Source organism: Trichechus manatus, unplaced genomic scaffold (assembly GCF_000243295.1).
Source record: "Trichechus manatus latirostris isolate Lorelei unplaced genomic scaffold, TriManLat1.0 scaffold00102, whole genome shotgun sequence".
Taxonomy (NCBI): Eukaryota; Metazoa; Chordata; class Mammalia; order Sirenia; family Trichechidae; genus Trichechus; species Trichechus manatus.
In genome coordinates, this window is record NW_004444038.1 from 8,145,185 (window position 1) to 8,166,406 (window position 21,222).

Below are 21,222 nucleotides of genomic sequence, written 5' to 3' on the forward strand. Positions count from 1 at the left end.
TCCTCCATGGAGCTCAAGGCAAACCGGGTAGCACATTTTAACCGCCGAGTTAAACCCTTGATAATGGAAACCCTGACAGCCTCTTAACTTCGGCAGTGCGAACGCGTTGCTTTAATTCCTGCGTGAACTTTGTCCCCGTGTGTGCTTTTCGAGCGTGCCTGCTGGGGTGACATTCAGCCTCTACATTCATTTTTATGATAATTCCGAGTAAATTGTGGTGCAATAAACTCTTCAAGCCTGTCTTTCTTGAGAAAGCTATGAATCAATCAGCTACGGGCTTTTTTGGGGGCTTTTCAATGTATAGTGATCATTTAGATTTGACGTGTATTGTGAGACCTTAGCTTGGCTTCTCTCTCTGGTCTGTCATTAATTCCAGCCTTTACTCTTCTGAAGTACAGTGAAGGATGACTGAGAAATCATTGCCCCTCTTCAGCTCTGTTATTGCACAAAATAGCAGTGCAATAATTTTTTGTCAATGTTTTACTCTAAAAGCTTTCTACGTCAGTTTTGAAAAGGAAGCAATAAAGCCCATTCAATGGTATGAATAAAAATCCTTTGAGGTTTAGGCACAGAGCTTCTTTTCTTCAGCTGGTAATCAAATTGGAGCTAAAATGAAATTGAGTTTTCTTATGAAAATAGCCTTTGTTGCTGGGAAGGCTGGTAATTCATAAACAATAACCTGCTCTTTTGTGTGGATAATAATATATTCATGTTCTTTCAATAGGGTAAAAGCCAGACCTAGTGCATTATGGTACAGTAAAAATAGCAGAAGGAGCTGGCTGGAATAATCTTGAAGAAGAAATGTAGCATTCGGTGACTTCAGCTTTCAGCGTCCCTCTGAAATGGTACGCTGCTTTATTTGTGCGCTGGTTTTCGTTGTTGATTTGTTGCTGCCATACAATATTTGGTTAATTGTGGATGGTCTCAAGCTGTGCTCATCACTGTGAAGGCTGCTGCCAGCTGCTGGAAACGCAGCCCGCTGCCACGGGATGCACGCTATTCACAGGAGCAGCCTGTCAGCGCTGATGATGCCTGGAGAGGTCTCCAGCCCTGGGCACCGTGCGTGCAACTGGACGGCTGCGCGCGGGAGGTAGGCTGGCCGGCTGGTCCCTGTAGGTGCCACGGAGGGAGAAGGCGTCCCTGGGCTCGCTGGGGAGCGGGACAAAATGTTGGGGGACAACTTGCTGTGAATTTTCTGCTAAGTGTTTGGGAGGGGGTGGGAAGAGGAGGGAAACGGACATGGGTGCGTTGAGGGATAACAGTGTCTGCTTGTCTGAACTGTGGGGACTTTCAACCTGGAAGGCAGGCTCAGCCCAAGGGCAGCTCTGCCATTGAGCCAGCACAGGACACTCTTGAGGGAGCCCAGTGGTCATGTCGCTGTCTGCCCTACGACAGTGCTTGGGGTCGTTGAAGCTCTGGTGGCGGCTGCTGGTGCTGGGTACGGCATGGCCTGGAGTGGAGTGATGGTTTCTTTGGTGACATCTGTGTTTGCTGAACTTAGCTTGGAAGTTCACTATGCAGTAGTTAACCTTCCGTTGGGATTTAGTTTGGGGCTGGAATTGCCACCTACAGATGTGCCACTGACTCTTGCTGCTTGGGCAGCAGTGACTTTGATTCTCTATCTTAAGTTGGTAAGAAGTTATGTCCTGGTGCTGGCAAAAATGGGTACCGTCTCTGCCTTTATGCAGGATTGTGAAAATAGCCCCAGTGTCCCTGGGTCTAGGTCTGGGGCCAGCGTCAGTAAGATAAAGGGTGGCTTTCTATTCGAGGTCATTTTTGGTTACCATTTAGCATCATACTCTGAGACTAATTAACCGTTCACACATCTATTGAGATTCTAAGCATCAGAAATGAAGGTTCCTCTTAATAGAATACTCTAGTTGCTCTTTTGGAAATAATTTTTGCTTGCTGTTTTAAGTTCCGTTTTCTTGGCTGTGAATCTAGTTCGGTGGACAAACAAAAAAAAGAAAGGACCGAAAAGCTCCTTTTGAGTGCTGAGAAATTACAGGATGGGAAGAAGAGAAGAGTATTAGCGCAGGTCAGAATAATGTTCTCGTTGGATTTCAGTTGTCCTGGTGGACGGCGTTCCTTTTATACCCTCTGATAGTTTCCTCTGGGTTACCTTTTTTTGTGAGGGTTCTACAGAATAATGGGTCTTTTTCTGGCTTAGCCTAAGGGCTCTGCAAACTCCGTTCTTGGTTCAGAACTGAAGAATGGAGAAATTGAAATGAATACCATGGTGTGCAATTTTCAACTACTAAGCTTTGACGGTTTCCCAAGGAGCTGAATCAATAAGTGGCGAGCCGACCCCATGGAAACGCAAAGAAGACGGAAACTGGGAGACTGGCAGGAGAGTTTATTTGCACACAGATGCGGCAGGGATATGCGCTGGGTCTGCTGCTGGCTATCAGGTGTTTCTGTGTTGTTTTGGAATTTTAACAATGAAATTATGTGCTTAACAAAGGGAACTTTTAAAGGCACAGTGGAACCTGACAGTTGTGGTAATATATGTCATTATCCAATTAGTTTACACAAGTCTATGTTTTTATGCTTCACTTAACATACCTCTATGTGTTTTCTGCTCTAACAAATGTTAGTTTCACTGAAGTCTTTTAAAATGAGGATTCTAATTGTATGTATTTTACTCTGCTGCAGTTAGTATTCTGTGCTTCTCAATATCATGAGTGCCTTAGTAATTCTGATTTTTAAATCTATCTCATATTCATTTTGGGGGAGAAAAATCCAGGATTCTTTTGGCTTTCATTATATACTTCGTCAAAAAAAAGACAAATTCCTTCTTACTTTCTGCCACCGGCAGAGCTGCTTTGCATGGTAGCTTTATTCTCGTGCTCAAGTGGAATTGATGTGAAAGAAAAGATTGCTAATTGTCAGAGAATTAGCTTTCAACTTCATGTAAAGGAAACTATAAAGAAAAGTTCAGAGAGTATTTTTACTGTGGAATACATGATGAAGAATAGGCTTTATTCAATATGGAAACCTTTGATCAGGTAGCACAGCCATTTTCAACCTGAAAATTGTAATTTTCCTCATTTTAACTATTTAGTGGTCTTGATGAAATGTTCTCCTTTGAATAATACCTGTTTTAATGTGCAATGGCTTTGCTTTTTTTTTTTTAATCTGAGGGTGTTTAAGTGTGTTGACCAAGAGATGTGTAAAACCCTGGCAGAGAATGTGTGGTGAAGGAAGGCAGAAGAATAAAGGTTTTCAGTTGGATGGTGGTGGGCGTTCAGTGACCCCAGGAGGGTAAGCCCACTCAGTGGGGAGGTGTTTGGAAAGGGAAACTTCGCTCAGTAGGACTCTGATCTCATGCCTGGTTTTCTCTTCAGTTATTTAAAAAAGGTCGGCTTATACTTGTTGTCCTCTATATTGGATGGTCAGCCCTGGTGGCGCACTGCTTAAGAGCTCGGCTGCTCACCAAAAGGTCGGCAGTTTGAATCCAACAGCTGCTCCTTGGAAACCCTACGGGGCGGTTCTACTCTGTCCTGTAGGGTCGCTATGAGTCAGAATTGACTGGACGGCAACGGGTTTGTTTGTTTTTTTAATATTAGTTGGTCAAGTGCAATTTTTTTCCTGCATTCTTCAGGTTGTCTTCCACCCTCACTAGTGAAGTGATTTCACTGGTGTAAGCTGGTCACCGGCGATGGTGACACATACACTGTTGGTCACAACACAGTAGGCCACCCTCCCAGTCCCAGAGCACAAGACAGGCAGCACGGAGGCGAGCGGTGGACGTTCTACCTAAGTAGACCTTCATGCTGGGAGTCAAAGACTTGGCCTCACCGTATGAGTCCTCTCCCAAAAGAGACGAACACAGTATTTGTGTTTATGGAATGCTTAATGAAAAGCAAAAGAATGCTAGAGATCCCCTCTTCTCCAGTCCCCTCTCCTCTGACCACAAAGGTCATTTCCATTCCTCCGTCCTCCCCGGAACCTGCTCTCTTGCCTTTGTTCTGGCTTAAGCCTTGGACAGGAGAGGAGAAATGGCTTTATTCCTCTCAACTTAGGTCCATCCACTTTAGAGATAGTACCAGTCTCATTTGGGAGAAAGAACAGCTCTTTCTGAAACACTCAAAGATCTCGAGTGGACCTGGGTGAGAGAAGATCGTGAAAACAGAGGGGCTCAAAGCCGCAGAGTGGGGTAGGAGGTGCAAACACGTTGACAAGGCAGGGAATTGGGGTAGTGTGGTAGTGATCTAGAGATTTCTCAGGCAAGTCATGGAAATCTGTTGCTATAAATTCCCCAGCTGTTGTTTCCCCTGCTGTAAATATTGCAAACTCTTCCAGAACCTTCTCAGCTTGGATATAACAATATTGTGTTTATCTCTTTGGTACGAGACTCACTCTGTAGGGTGACACCAAATCTTTCATTGCAGATCTGAAGGCTTCTTTGGGCAGTATGCTCATCACTGCCTCAACATTGCCTGCCTTGTGCTCTGAGGTTGCCTGCTATGATGTGACCATGAATGTGTAGTAACAGGTTCTTTGATTTGTATGAGGAGAGATTGACTCGACCACTTCACCACAGACAGCTTGCCCCTGTTCCGGGAAGGTGCACCCATGGAGCCATGGTGATGCTCACCTCTAAGTGCCAAGCCTGCTTTCAGGCAGGTCGTTCTTTCAGCAGCCTGTGTATGGAAACACTTAATGGGCGACATCTACCAGTATCAAGGGATTGGATTAAGTGCTTTTCCGGGTATGTAAAATCAAAATTGACTGGATCAAAAAGTGGCAGTTTCTGACAGATGTGAGATTGACTGACTTGGCTTCTTCTAATGAAAAAGTTTTTTTCTTAAAACTATGCAATTAACTATCAAGTATAGAGGAGGGAGAAATAAAGAAAAAAGGGTAAACATCCTCAGAGAAAAACATTGAAATGTTACATCTGACTTGTTTCATCTTAACTAATGTTGTCTAACATCAGGTAAACTGATCTTTTAAATTAGAAGGCAAATAAAATGAATTTATGCTAAGGTGAACTTAAATAAAGCCTAAAGACCTTCTATTGTTTATTTTTACAGAATCTCTATTCTCCCATTAACATCATTTAAACCTTTTAATCCTTGATTATCAAGTGATTTGTGGTTACCTTGGCTGGACTAGATTTTCTACAAGGCAAAGAAATAAATATGTGACATGTTTTAATGCATATTTTTTGTTTTGGGGAAGAATAAGAATATAGATTAAAACTAATAACGATTATTAGAAAAATGTTAAAGATAAAAACTGTATACAAAATAGGAAGATACTTTTATTTGTTAATGCTTACAGCCAATGTCAACAATTGCAAATTATGTGGATAATTATCTGTCAAAAATTGCATCACAACCTTTCCATTTTTTTTTCTTCCTGTTTTAATCCTGCGCTGTTTGACCTTCTCCTTTCTGAAAGTTTGTTGGCTTAGGTTAAATGCTTTTCCACTGCTCTATGCAAATTGCATCTTCAGAGTTCAGAGATCTCGTACAAAGCCTGTCACTGCTTTGAAGGTTTCTTTTTGCCCTTGTGCTATTGGAAATTAAGAGCTTATTTACAGCTGATTGCTTCTTGGGAACCTCCAACATCCAACAAATCTCACTTTATATTGTCTTCTTTTCCCAAGTACACATTTCATAAACCTAATGGCTGAATCTGCCTCCAGCTGTTTGTCAAAAATACAAGTTACTGAAAGGCAAATCTGAAAATATGCGATCATATATTTTACCCTAGTTTTAGTTTTGCCTTAGCATATATTATTACGAATGCCATCTGTCAGGTATTTGGGATATTTTATCTCAAAAGTGGGGGAAAAAAGAACTAGAGTTCTTTGGAATATATTGGCTAATTCTGAAAATACTTTCTTTTTGAAAAGTTAAAATAATGTTTTAGGATATAATTGCTACATCAAAATTCCTGGTCTCTGGGAGCCAAGCATTCAACAGAAAGATTTTTTAATCATTCTAGAAATAATCTAGTGTGTATTTTTGATGTGGAGAATATTTATTTCCTAGATAGTGATTTTGATGTCCTTTAGAACTGATGTTTAAGGACTTGCGAGTGTACTTATAGGGTACTTTCTAGAGACAACGGTTGGAATTATTATTAGAACTATTTTCATTCTCAGTATTACCTTAAACTGCAGCTGTCTTTAGTTTTAAAGAAAGTTTATAATTAAAACATATTTTTTTGACAGGAATCATCTATCCAATTGGTTTTGCTTAAATAATTGTTGATGAATTCTGCTTTAAAACATTTTTTGCAGTTATTTGGATTTTGAAATCATAGATTTAAAGGAAAAATAATTAAGGAAAACATAAGCGTGCCCACAATTAACAACCCAAACCCAAAACCTACTGCCGTTAAGTTGATTCTGACTCAGAGAGACCCAATAGGACAGAGTAGAACTGCTCCATAGGGTTTCCAAGGCTGTAAGTCTTTATGGAAGCAGACCGTGACATCTTTCTCCCACAGAGTGGGTGGTGGGTTTGAACCGCCAGGCTTTTGGTGAGCAGCCAAATGCTTTAACCGCTACACCACCAGGGCTCCTACAATTCACAACACTGAGTATTAAATAGAAACGGTGCAGTATGCCAGTGTCCGGCGCTGTGACTGTCTCTTCACTTGGCTCATTTACATTCTTTAAAAGTGGTTTATTACCATTAGTTGCTTCTTAACTATATGCATATAGGAGCCCTGGTGGCGCAGTGGTTAAGAGCTCGGCTACTAACCAAAAGGTCAGCAGTTCAAATCCACCAGCCGCTCCTTGGAAACCCTATGGGACAGTTCTACTCCATCCTATAGGGTTGCTGTGAGTCAGAATTGACGGCAACGGGTTTTGTTTTTTTATATGTGTGTAAGTGTATGCTTTTTCCTTCTTCTGGATTTTGTTGATTATTTGAAAATACCCATCTCTTTCTATTCCTTGATACTGGCTACTTCTCTGGGCCTATGTCCTCCGGCTGAAAAGGTGTTATTTGTTCTCATCGCTGGGGTCTATTTAAATTCTTACATTCTTGTTTTCATGGCGCTGTTGTTCATGGGTGCGTACACCCACAAGCAAATGACCAAACTCCAAAGCATGCAGAGTTGACTTATCATCCCTAATATTTGCCAGAATGCTCATTAGAAGGGAAGATGGTGAGATTTCTTCTCACATGCTTTGGACATGTTATCAGGAGGGATCAGTCCCTGGAGAAGGACATCGTGCTTGGTAGAGTAGAGGGTCAGTGAAAAAGAGGAAGACCCTCAGGGAGATGCATTGGCGCAGTGACTGTGGCAATGGGCTCAAGCATAACAATGATTGTGAGGATGGTGCAGGACCGGACGGTGTTTCGCTCTGTAGTACATAGGGTCACTATGAGTCGGAACCGACTTGACGGCGCCTGACAATAACAGTATTTGTGAGGCCCAGAGCAGGAGTCCAAATGGAGGCCGTGCACTGTGTCCAGACAATTAAGTTATAAATCAAGCTAACAGACTTAGGTTTTGCCCTCCTACTTGAGCAGCGTGCCTTCACGATAGCCTGAAGGCCTTGTTTGAGTTTAGGATTCTCTGTGAGCTGGGAGTTCCCTATAGGAACCTGGTAGGTTAGAGGGAATTGGCTCTGGACCCACAGCCAGCTGTCCTCCTATTCCTGCACTGACATCTAAGCTACATCTGCACACCCCATAAACTGCCGCCTTTTAGCTTTTCTTGGGTCAGAGGAGTGCAGATGGTTAACATGCTCAGCTGCTAACCTAAAGGCTTTAGGTTCCAGTCCACCCAGAGTTGCCTTGGAATATAGGCTTGGTGATCTGCTTCCAAAAATCAGCCACCAAAAATCCTATGGAGCAGAGTTCTACTTTGACACACATGGGGTCGTTGTGAGTGGTAGTCAACTTGATAGCAACTGGTACTGGCTGGGAAGAGGAATCTGGGAAATAGTTCCATGTGGGCCCAGGAAGGGGGCTCATGTCCCTCTATGTGGCAAATTCTGAGGTCCATTGCCCATTGCGTGGTATGGAGCATGCATGCTGAGTGGGCACATCCTCTTGGTCCCTGTCTGTTGTGGTAGAATTGTGTGGAGGAGAGCAGGGCAGGAACCCTCAGTCCTTGTACCCTGGTCTGGGACTAATAAGTGGTCTTCTGGATTGTGCAATTCTCCAGAAAATGGGTAAAACTATAAAATCTGTGGGATAGTCTTAATATTAAGGCTTATTTATTCAACTCATGGCAAGCACTGCTCTCGTCGAAGGCTATTGGCCTTTCAAATGGTATTTGTTTAGCAGACAAGTGGACATCACTGAGCCTTAGCTAGAGGCTGGAATGTAAGCATAATGCTATCAGTAGAGTGTGGACATTACTTCAATTGGCAGCAGGAACAAAATGATAGGAGAAAAATGGGCGTGAGACTCTGGAGTCCAGCTGCCTGGGTATATACCCTGCTTTACCACCTTGAGCAAGTTAACTTCTCTGTGCCTTATTTCTGCTGATTCGTAAAACTAGGATGATGAGAGTATCTACCTCACAGGGCTGCGTGAGGTTTCATTGAGTTAATATACCTGAAGAACTTAAAATCATAGTTAGCACGTGGTAAGCTCCCAAGCAGTATTGGCTATTCTTATTCCTGTGTGTCACTGATTCGAAAGTGCACTGTTTTTCATTTTAATATTTTTGAAATCAGGATGTCTCTTTCAATTGTAATAGCTTGGATTTGATGAAAGACGACAATCTGATAGACTCTTCAACAATTACTGGATTCCTTAATTTGAAGATTTGTTGAAGATCTGAGGGTAAGGGATATTTGAGCTGATGACTGCTGAAAATCTGTCTTCCAGAATCCACTTCCCTGAAGCCCTTAGGTAGAGAAGGACCATGGAGTTAATGTTTAGATTTACAACGGTCAAATCTTTAAAACTGAGACATAGAACAAACAGAATCCTAAAGTAATAAGCTGCAAAATACACAGCATTGCCAGAACACCATCAATGTTCAGAAAGGCATAATTGCCAACGAAATGAGCTTCTGTTTTAAATGGAACAAAACATTTTGTCTTATATCCTGGGCACAAATAGACTTTACAGAAAAGATAATTGACATCTTTCAAGCTTCCTTTGGAAGGAGATGAAGTGTATTCAGGATCTAGTGCTTTCAGAATCAGTCCTCTCCACGGGGCTTTGTGAAAAGGCTCCCGTCCTAACTTATTTCCAAACGAACTAACAGACCCAGCCAAATTCTACATTAGGCTCTTACTTTAATCTTGTTTTAAAATATGAAACAAAAACCAGTCGCCATCAAGTTGACTCTGACTCATGGCGACACCATATGTATCAGAGTAGAACTGTGTTCCATAGGATTTTCATGGCTGACTTTTCAGAAGCGGATCACCCTGCCTTTCTTCCAAGACACCTCTGGGTGGACTGGAACCACCAACCTTTCGTTTAGTAGTCAAGCACTTAACCATTTATGCCACCCAGGGACTCTTAATATAGTGTTCTTAAAAAACAAAAAACAGTTGCTGTCGAGTTGATGCTGACTCATGGCAACCCCACGTGTGTCAGAGTAGAAATGTGCTCCATAGGGTTTTCAGTGCAGATTTTTCAAAAGTTGATTGTTAGACCTTTCTTCCGAGGTACTTCTGGGTTGACTTGAACCCCAACCTTTTGGTTAGCAGCCAATTGCATTAACTGTTTACACCATCCTGGGACTTTATAGTGCTCTTAAGTGCTACTAATTTTATGCACCCATACTTTAAACACCTTTAAGGCAATGTTTTGAAGAATTTTTATGTCCAATCTATGGGGCAGTTCTGCCCTGTCTTATAGGGTTGCTATGAGTGGGAATCGACTCGACAACCATGGGGGGAAGAAAAAACTGAAAATAAGCTTCACATTTCACGATGCCTGTCTGGTTTCAGCCGATGTTTGCTGTCTGTTGCTGATATCCTCATTCTACCCAGAACCTGGTACCTTCCCTCCAATAAGCCAGGTTCTGTTATCAAGGAACCCTGAAGATGTTAAAAAAAAACAAAACAAAAGGTTTCTGCAGAAAATGACAAAAGCGTGTCTCATTACTACTATCAGAGAAAAGGGAATAGTGCCACCTTATTAATTCTGACAAGACTCTGACTGGTAGACGGGAGGCTGGCCAAGCTCCAGCGGCATATCCGCCCGGGGCATTATTAGACAGCAAAGCTGGAGGCTGAGGGACGCAGGCCTCCTGGATGTTGAGAAGTGACGACTGGAAAAAAATTGAGTCTCCTTCTTGAACACTTCCCTGGCATGGCAGGTTGTTCCATGTGGATCCTTCTCTAGATTTTTACCCTTAAATACACACGCCCAAAACAATAACAACAAACCTTTAAATGACTCCTGAAAAGGAAAGAGAACACTCAAGAGGAGCGCTTACGCTAACATTGAACTATGGAAAGGGTGGAAGGGGTGATCGAGGGCAATGATCTCTAAACTTTCCTGATTTAAGCTCTTCTTCATGAAACAAATATTTGCATACACTCCCAATATATGTATATTTATTCTTTATAAATAGTTCAGGTATTACTGTACTTACATATTATGTATATTTATCAGAGTCCCGGCAGGAAGCACGTGGCACATTCAAAAGGGATAAGTGAAGGGAGTTTAATGAAAAAACTATCAAGTGGACAGGACTGAGGGAGCCAAGGAGAGATGGTGAGGATCCAGGCACCTGGGGCTGGCTGCATTGAGCAGCCTACACAGCTCCAGGTCTGCAGGGCGGGAGCAGTGGTGGGAGCCAAGCAAGAGGGGCCATGCTCCCAAAGCTGTGGCCTGAGGCTAAGGAATGCAGTCACTGCCAAACCACAACCTGGTTTAATAAAACTCCAGCCCCTCTCTTTTCTGGAGCACTCCGGTTTTCTACAAGTGTCTGCCATTGGCCAAAATCAACCAGATGCCAGAAGGCAAGGGAACTGGGGTGATATAGTTTATAGAGGACAGCTTCCTAGGCATAGGACAGAATGGAGAAGGGTGGACAGAGATTTGGAGGGCCAGCACAGAGGATCTAGCATTGGACATACTCCAAAAAACAACCCTTCAAAACTGTTGTCAGGTGCTGTCTAGTTGGTTCCAATGCGTGGCTACCCTATATACAACAGAACGGAACAATGAAACACTGCCTGGTCCTGCACTATCCTAACAAGCCTTGTTTCCTTGGAGCCCATGGTTGCAGCACCTGTGTCAATCCAGCTCATTGAGGGTCGTCCTCTCTTTCACTGACCCTCTACTTTACCAAACATCATGTCTTTCTCCAGAGACTGGTTCCTCCTGATAACATGTCCAAAGTACATGAGACGAAGTCCTGTCATCCTTGCTTCTAAGGAGCATTCTGGCTGTACTCCTTCCAAGACGGATTTGTTCATTCTTCTGGCAGTCCGTGGTATATCCAATATTCTTAGCCAACACTGTAATTCAGAGGTGACAATTCTTCTTCAGTCTTCCTTCTTCACTGTCCAGCTTTTGCACGCATATGAGGTGATTGAAAATACCATGGCTTGGGTCAGGTGCACCTGAGACCTCAAAGTAACATCTTTGCTTTTTAGCACTTTAAACCGGTCTTTTGCAGCAGATTTGCCTGATACAATATGTTGTTTAATTTCCTGACTGCTGCTTCCATGGGTGTTGATTGTGGATCCAAGTAAAATGAAATCCTTGACAACGTCAATCTTTTCTCCATTGAACATGATGTTGCTTATTGGTCCAATTGTGAGGATTTTTGTTCTCTTTATAAAAGTAAACAAAAATCTTCACCCTTCAAAATAGATATTTTAAAAAAGATAAAACGAATTTAAATAGAATAGATTTAGTACCTTATGAAACTCATCTCTGATGTCAGCCTAGCAAGAGAAAGAGAGAACCAGGTGCTCTGGTCTCCAGGCTCTGCAGCTTAGGAAACTCTGGGACAGGAGACAATGGGGAATGTGTGTTGACAGGGCTCAGAAATGTTCTGAGAATGTAAACTGTGCTAGCAGAGACCCTGCAGTCTGAACTTGTACCCAAGGTCAGTTCTTGCCAAGAAGAATGCTCCCCAGGGACAACTGTAGAAGTAGTTGGTGACCTGGAGCTGATGTCATTCTGAAAATTCCATGTCTGTTCTTCTCAACTGTGTAATTTCATTATTTCTGCATCATAGGGTATTTCGCTGTGTCATCAGAATTGTTCAAGTAGGATTAGCAACGTGGCACAAGTAAATACTGTCAATTGGAACCTGAAGGACAAAAATCAGCATAATTGCATTGGGGTTGTCCTTTTTTTTTTTTTTTTCAAGTGAGATACTACTTTATGGTTTGTATATGCTTTGAAATTGCCATTAAAACTTTCTGGGAATATTTGACCATATAAAATCTACCCTATAGTCATTTATTTCAAAAGTTTATTTTTCATTTTAAAGTAATATAAGCTCACTATAGCAAATTTATAAATTTATAAAACCAGAAAAGTAGAAAAATATAAACATCACCCAAAGACAAGTATTTTAATATCTGGCATAATTCTTTCAGTCTTTTTTCCTATGCATAGACTGTACTCATTCATATTCTATGCTGTTCATATCTGGAGAAGAATTTTTGACCTGAAATCTTTTTGCTTTTACAGGAGAAAAATGAGAAGAAGAAAAAAAAAATCTAAAAACGTATCAGGATGTCACTAAGTAGCTCCTCTGTTTGTATTATCCCTTGGCCAGGGTTTTTACAGTGGGTGATCCATAAGTGCACGGAGGAGCGTGTGCTGAGCTGTCCCTGACGTAGACACGTCCTTATGGGAACGCCTTACCTGTTGGTCAGGCTGCAGGGTGGGGGATGTCCCCCTCTCCACAGTCAGAAGAAAAACGGTGACAACCTTTTGGCTGAGAACTGAAATTCCACACGTAGTTTCATTCCGCTGGCATGAGGCATCAGCATTATTAGACATGTATACCTTCTTGTGAATGAATATGGTATATTTTGGAATGACAGCCAGTTCTGTGTAAGGAGAAAGTGAGGCGGTGGTGAATGGATGCAAAAGGTGTTGCTGTTAAAGGAGGTAAAACCAAAAAAACCAAACCACTGCCATCAAATTGATTCTAACTCATAGAAATCCCATAGGACAGAGTAGAACTGCCCTATAGGGTTTCCAAGGAGCAGCTGTTGGATTCAAACTGCTGACCTTTTGGTTAGCTCTTGACCACTGCACCCCCAGGAGGTAAAGCAAGGCTGAAGAGGGCCACCCCTCTCATATACATGCCATTATGTGACTAGAACAAGATACCCTCTTGGGTGCAGAAGCAACCAAGTGGGCCTGATTGGGGGTCTAGTGAGGATGCATCTCATCCCCCGCCCCCTCTTGGTCTGCTGTCTTTGTGCAGTGGACACACAGCACGTCTGCACGGTGCCCTGAAGCAGAAGATTCTGAATACGAACTTTGTCTACCTCACGATTTTGTTGCCATTTTCATTTCTAATCTTCAGGAGGAATGTGAGTAGAATTGTGACTCTTAATTTCTCAGTACTTATTATATTATATATTTTATATTACATGTTATATGAAAATAATTGTTATTGTTGTTAGGTGCCATTGAGTCAGTTCCGATCCTATGTACTAAAGAACGAAACACTGCCCGGTCCTGCGCCATCCTGCTTGAGCCTATTATTGCAGCCACTGCGTCAGTCCATCTCATTGAGGCATTGAGGGTCTTCCTCCTTTTCGATGGCCCTCTACTTTACCAAGCATGATGTCCTTCTCTAGGGACTGATCCCTCCTGATAACATGTCCAGAATATGTAAGATGTAGTCTTGCCATCCTTGCTTCTAAGAAGCATTCTGGTTGTACTTCTTCCAAGATGGATTTGTTCGTTCTTTTCAGCAGTCCGTGGTATAGTCAATATTCTTTGCCAACACCGTAATTCAAAGGCGTCAGTTCTTCTTTGGTCTTCCTTATTCATTGTCCAGCTTTCGAATGCATATAATGTGACTGAAAATACCATGGCTTGGGTCAGTTACACCTTAGTCTCCAAGGTGACATCTTTGCTTTTCAACACTTTAAAGAGGTCTTTTGCAGCAAATTTGCCCAGTGCAATACATCATTGGATTTCTTGACTGCTGCTTTCATGAGCATTGATTGTGGATCCAAGTAAAATGAAATCCTTGATAACTTCAATCTTTTCTTCGTTTATCATGATGCTGCTTATTGGTCCAGTTGTGAGGATTTTTGCTTTATGTTGAAGTGTAATCCATACTGAAGGCTGTGGTCTTTGATCTTCATCAGTAAGTGCTTCAAGTCCTCTTCACTTTCAGTAAGCATAAAAATAACTGGAAATTTCTGAGTGTTGTGTGGGGCACTTGCGTTATCTTCTTCCATTTAATGAGAGATGGGTTTCTCGCGTGACTAAGCCGTCTGCTCTGAATGTCATACCAGAGCAGACCTGCCTTTCCTCCCTGAGGATTTGTGATCTGGTGCCAAGGCCACACCCTTCAGCGATTGTCCCCTTCATCTGTGAACTATTGGCCTGATGGTCTGACCTCAGGGCAGAATGTAGTCACTTTCCTTTTGTGTCCTCCGTGTTTGAAGGGTGAATTATCATCAGTTGTGGTCTGAACACAACCAGGAGTTTCATTGATTTTGCCAAAGGCTCACTCATGAGATTTGCTTTAACTTGTGTAAAATATATAATTTATTTATGACTCAACTTCTATAATTGGGGCTTTGTGCAATTTTTAAATGGAGTGAAGAATTCTTGACTCTCATTTTTCATGAGACCCAGCTGTGTAACAGAAATTCAAGTGAGAGAAGTGTTGAAGCCAAGTTGAAAGCAGCTGGCCAGATAAGGGGGTGCTGAGCCTGGCAAACCACGGGATGATAGACTCCAGAGTTATCTCAAAGAACTGCGGCTAAGTCTGTTCCTCCTCCTGAAGTTCTGTTAGAAGCACAACCTCTAATTCTCCTGACCTCACTCTGGAAAGTGTGCCATAAACAGAGTCCTTATGATGGGTAGCCTCAGTCGTGCAGTGACTGGGGCTCAACCCTTTTATTTTCCTTTAAGATAATGGAAACTTTCCTTGACTTGTCCTCAAAGACATTAAAATGATGAGCTGGTCCAAGGCTGTGGCTCCATCTGCAAAGTGAAGGGAAGAATCTAGATAATTGGGACCAAGTTCTAGTCATTCTTTCTTTCATTTTGGGACTGTTGACTTCTCCTTAGCCTTATTTAGTAAATCTCTAATCCAGGAATGGATTATAGAGGGAGGACATACTGGAGAACTTTGAAAGTGAGGGAAAGGGGTAGAGCAAAGGGGAAAGACAGTATGGAATTTGACAGAGAAAGAAGAAACTACAGTCCTTGTGCTCTGGCCTTGGCTTCTCAGGCAATGAGAAGGTGGGTGGAGGTTCAATCTGAGGAAGGCAGCTTGAGGCAGTTTGCTGACGCAGAGGTGAGATGGCTTTCCCGACCACTTCCAGGGTGCAGTGCATGATGCAGTGTTCGGAAGTTCTGGGAGCTGAAACACAGAACAATGTTCTTTTGTGATCCACAGGGTTTTCATTGGCTAATTTTCAGAAGTAGATTGTTATACCTTTCTTCCTAGTTTGTCTTAGTCTGGAAGCTCCGCTCAAACCTGTCCACCATGGGCGATCCTGGTGGTATTGAAATACTGGTGGCACAGCTTCCAGCATCATAGTACGCGACGTAAGCCCCCACAGTATGAAAAACCCAGAGACAGGTGGTGGACTACTTTTGTCATGTCATCAGGAAGGGCCAGTCGCTAGAAAATGACATCATGTTTAGTGAACTAGAGGGTCAGTGAAGTGAGCTGGAATATGACACAGTGGCTGCAACAATGGGCTCAAACACGCCAGCGATCACGAAGACGGCGCAGGACCGGACAACGTTCAGTGCTGTTACATATCAGGTTGCCATGGGCTGGAGCCAACTGGACGGCAACCAACAACAGCAACAAACACACAGAGCAAGTGCATCCCGAGGTCTCGATGCCTGCTCAGAAAAAGGAGTAAAGCATCCAGTGTTGTAGAAGTGAATGGTTTTATAAGCCTTCAGGGACGAAGGGGGGATTGCCTTGAATTTACGTGCAGTTTGACTTCTTGCTGTTGGATGCAAGTTATCAAAGGCCCTTTTAAAATATGATTAAAGTTTAAAAAATTTGTAACATACCTTTTTGGCAAAGATACTTGCCGAATATTTCCTATATCTCTGGCCTTAATAGCACAGGGGATGTAGGAGTGGAGATGGGGGGCTGTGCTACTTGGAATTGAAACGAGTCACACAGAGAATCAAGATACAGCATGTGGGTCCTGGTGCTAAGTGTGTAGTGGAAAGCATTAAGGATCTTTTAAGAGTTTGCTTTAAGTCAATTCAAGTAAAATATATTGCGTATCGAGTACGTTTCAGGAACACTGCTAAGCATGTTTAAATGTAACTTCAGACATCAGCGAGGGTCTTTCTGCCCCTTAAGCTCTAGATGAGGTTATCCCACCCATCTCACTCCACTTTTCAAGATCTTTGCTTGTGTATTCATGGCCCGCTCTGGTTCAGAGCTCCTCAGAGTTCCCTTCTGTCTACTCTTAGGGTCTCTCTTGCTTGTCCAGATCTTGTCCATATTGACTCAGCACCAATACTGTGAAACAACACACTCACGAGGCATTCAAGGGGTGTGGGCAACTTCCTGAAGGTTTGAGGTGACAGAGGGATGTATACTGCAATGGTGCAAAAAACTGGAACATCTAGTGTTAGGGGCAAGAATCCCTCAGACCCCTCTGCCAGTTCACCTTTCAGACTCTAGCCTGCCGACATGTGGCTGGGTTCTTAGTGTCCTTGACTTCTTTGCTGTACATTCAACTCCAAATTCCCTTCTTGTTAACTCTCTCCTCGCCCCAATCTCGATGCCAGCAAATACTGTATTTTTACACAAATAATGCATGCCTTCTAAGTTTGTTTGCCAACCGCCCTTTCTCCCCATGAGATATTTTCATAAGCATGCTATGCTAATTTTTTTTTTTTTTTTTACAGCAACATGTTAAAAAAAAATTGGCACAGTAGCACTCATGAAAATACCTCTTGGAGGGAGCACATGGTTGGCAAACAAAACATAGAAGGTGTGTGTTTTTTGTGTAAAAATACGGTACTAAACCATGAGTGATCTGTAGGCTCAAAGAGTTTTACATTTAACAGGGTTACACTCTCCTCAGACATACCAACGATCATGGACATGGTGCAGGACTGGACAGTATTTTGATTTGTTATATATATGGTCACCATGAGTTGGAACCAACTCCATGGCAGCTAACAACAACAGTGCTCACCTGGAAAGTTGTTGTGGCTTTAAATATCAGTTTTGCTCCGCTGTTATAGATTCATTATTTAATTTAGCCTTCACAATGCCCTATAAAGAAGGTTTTAATTTCCTTATACAGATAAAGAAACTGAGGCCAACAGATACCCATTAACAGTGATACAGCTGCTAAGTGGTGGACCCAGGATGTGGTCAACACGGGCCCTCCAAGTCCGGATTACTTCATCTTAAAATCTCTAATTCAGTCAGGTTTGAAACAAGGGCCTTTCGTTGAATGTATGATCAGAAGCCACCATTAGTAACAAGTTCTGGAATGCCACAATGAAAAACAGACTTGAGGAAACGTTTGAAAATTTCCTTTCCAAAGGGAAAACTAGCATTTAGATAAATGCAAGTCATTTGGAATAAATTACTTAACAGTCCGCCACTGAATTTAACTTAGTACCCTGCTCACAGTGAGTGCTTAATAAGTATTCACATAATAAATATTTACTAGTTTGCTTACTAGAAGTACAACCAGAACACTCCTTAGAAGCAAGGATGTGAGACTTTGTCTCATGTACTTTGGACATATCAGGAGGGACCGGTCCCTGGAGAAGGACATCATGTTCGGTAAAGTAGAGGGTCAGCAAAAAAAGAGGAAGAACCTCAACGAGATGGACTGACACAGTGGCTGCAACAATGGGCTCAAGCATAACAGCGATTGTGAGGATGGCGCAGGACCGGGCAGGGTTTGCTTCTGTTGTACGTAGAGTCCCTGTGAGTCAGAACCGACTTGACGGCACCTAACAACAACAGTTTGATTTCTTGCTTGCTGCATTCTAAGCAAAAAAGAGTAAACAATCAGGACACATGCACACAGATAGTTCAAAGAAGAGTGAGTATTAGGGAGAGAAATGGGCTGTAGCTACACCTGGGTGTGTGTTCTGGAAACAGTCATTTCATACCAGCAGAGAGTGACTTCGAGAACTTCAGTGTTCTTTATTGTCCACCTCAGCAAGAAAAATTTACAATTAAAACACAGCAAAATTGTAGATTTTAATGGATGAATTAACCATAAAATTCTTGAGCGATGGAAACAAATTGAAAGCAGAACAAGTAAAACATCAGTGCAGCCATGAATTCCATGGAATCTTTTTTTTTTCTCTTTTGTGATACAGTAGTACAATTCGGTTAAACGAATACATTTCTAAAAGTCCTGCCCAGACTTGAGGACATAGCTATGAAAAATAAATCAATTACTGTCCTTCCTCAGGGAAGAGCCGACGAGAGTACTTAGAACCCAGTGGAGGGAAAGATCGGAGGGTCACACAAACATAAATAGATCACCTTCGCTTCTTTCTTCTGCCTGAGCTTCCAGGTCTTTTCTGTGGTGAATCTTTCCTGTTACTGGTTGGTTTGACAGTTTAGATAATCAGAAACTGAAAGAAATTAAGGAGTAATTACTGACAGCAGAAAGACAATAAAACTACTTAAATGATTTGCCTGGAGCACCGCTTTCCTCTCCCCACCAGTAAAAATAGTCTCCAGTCAGGCACTTTCATTGTGGAAAATGATTGTTGTGTGAAATGGGGAAAGATGAGAGAACTTGAGTAATAGGATTCTTCCTTTGAGGGTAGGTAAGTCTTTATTGCAAGATCAGAGTTTGTGCTACAGAGAAGCATACACCACGATCCCTGCTCTGGAGGGGTCGTAAGGAAATTCTGCCACAAACACAAAGAAGTGAGTAGCAAAGCCAATGGAATCTTCCAGCGTGATTGGCGTTCACACGAGGAGGCAGTTCCCAAGGACTGAGGCCCTCAGCTGGTAGCCATAGAGTGAGCTGTTCAGATGATGTCCATGTTGCCAGACCACAAAGAGCAAAGGGGAGGGACGATCTTTTTCCTCTGTTTTTGTCTTAAACCTCACCATTTATTAACAAAAAATACAAAGGGACTGTCTTAGTCATCTAGTGCTGCTACAACAGAAATACCACAAGTGGATGGTTTTAACAAACAAATTTATTTCCTCACAATAAAGTAGGCTAAAAGTCCAAATTCAGGGCGTCGTCTCCCGGGGAAGGCTTTCTCTCTCTGTTGGCCTTCTCATCAATGTTTCCCTGGACTAGGAGCTTCTCTGAGCAGGGACCCTGGGTCTAAAGGACACGCTCTGCTCCTGGCACTGCTTTCTTGGTGGTATGAGGTCCCCCTGTCTCTCTGCTCACTTCTCTCTTTTATATCTCAAGAGATTGCCTCAGGACACAATCCAGTCTTGTAGATTGAGTCCTGCCTTCCTAACACGACTGCCACCCATCCTCCCTCATTAACATCATAGAGGCAGGATTTACAACATACAGGAAAATCGCACAATACCAGGAATCATGGCCCAGCCAAATTGATACACACATTTTTGGGGGGACATAATTCAATCCATGACAGGGACCTTTTGGTAGCAAGAATGAATGAATTATAAAAACCAGAAGAAATTTTAGCTTCTAGGGAATTTAGGATGGAGGTATGGCTGTGTAAGTGTCATTCCATGAATTGTCACAGGTGCCAAATGGATCAGCTTGCCATGAGAGGGTCTCCATCACTGTCCATACATGTCCCTGTTGACAACACATAGATATGAAGGAGGTTTTCAGAACCGCATCGCATGGAACACAGCCATGTTCCCGGAGATGCCTTCTGTTCTGTGCACCTGAAGAACCTTTGGATGATGATTTCCGCAGTCACGTCTGGAAGTCCCTGTGCCCTCTTATAACACGCTAATGGAGAATGTGTCACAATGAATTGCAATTTCCTGTTTGCTAGCTTCTTTCTGTCACGTGACTGGAAACTTAGCAAGGGCAGGGATGCGGTCTGACCCATTCAGGCAGTATTCTCATCGCCGGACACCAGTAGTGGGAACATAGGTGCTCAAACGTTGTGTTGAGTGACTGAATCATAGTAGCATTAACATTGTTTTAAAAGGAAGAAGCGGGATAGTGGCGATAAATCCGAGTTATTTTCTTAGCTCAGTCACTTTGTGTTTTCGTGAGTAAATGATTTCATATCATGAATTTTAGTTTACTCATTTAAAATATTTGAATACGAACATCTGCTCTGGACACTTCAGAGGTTTGCTCTGAAGATCCAAGACGAGCTTTGAAACTTAACGGCCCTTTGTGGAGGTGGCAGAGTTGGTGGAAATAGCACAGGTCTTGGATTTGAGTAGACTGGAATCTGAACCCAGCTCTATTTACGTACTGTTTTTTTAGAGTGTTCAATAGCACATATGAAAGTGCCTGATCCACCGTAGACCCTCAGAAGATTCCTTTATGTTCTACTGTTTTTCTACTCTGCAGAAATAAATGTGTGCATAAATGTCTAATTACATTTTTTAAGGGGAGAAGGGTTGGGAAGGAAGGAGGAGAAACATCCAAACAGCCATTATTCTGCCAGTCACAATGTGAGCCTTCTTATTTCAGCACTTACCACCCAGTCACTCCAGCTGGGCACCATTTCACATTTTGTTTTGTGTAATTTTATCTTGATGATCTATAACAGTGCTATCCAGTAGAACTCTCTGTGATGATGGAAATATTGTTTACATCCATTGTCCAATACAGTAGCCACTGACCACATGCGACTGTTGAGCACTTACAGTGTGGCCAGTATGACTGAGGAGCTAAAATTGTAATTTTAATTAATCAAAATAACCACATATGGTTAGTGGCTCCCATACTGGACAGTGCAGATTTCTAAGGTTCGGTTCTTGATGAATATTCTGTGATTGGTGTGCATTGTGGACCCAGCATGCAAAAAAACCCAAACCCATTGCTGTCCAGTCAATTCTGACCCATAGTAGCTCTACAAGGCAGAGTAGAACTGCCCCATAGGGTTTCCAAGGAGTGGCTAATGGATTCGAACTGCCGACCTTTTGGTTAGCAGCCTGAGCTCCTCACCAGTGCACTACCAG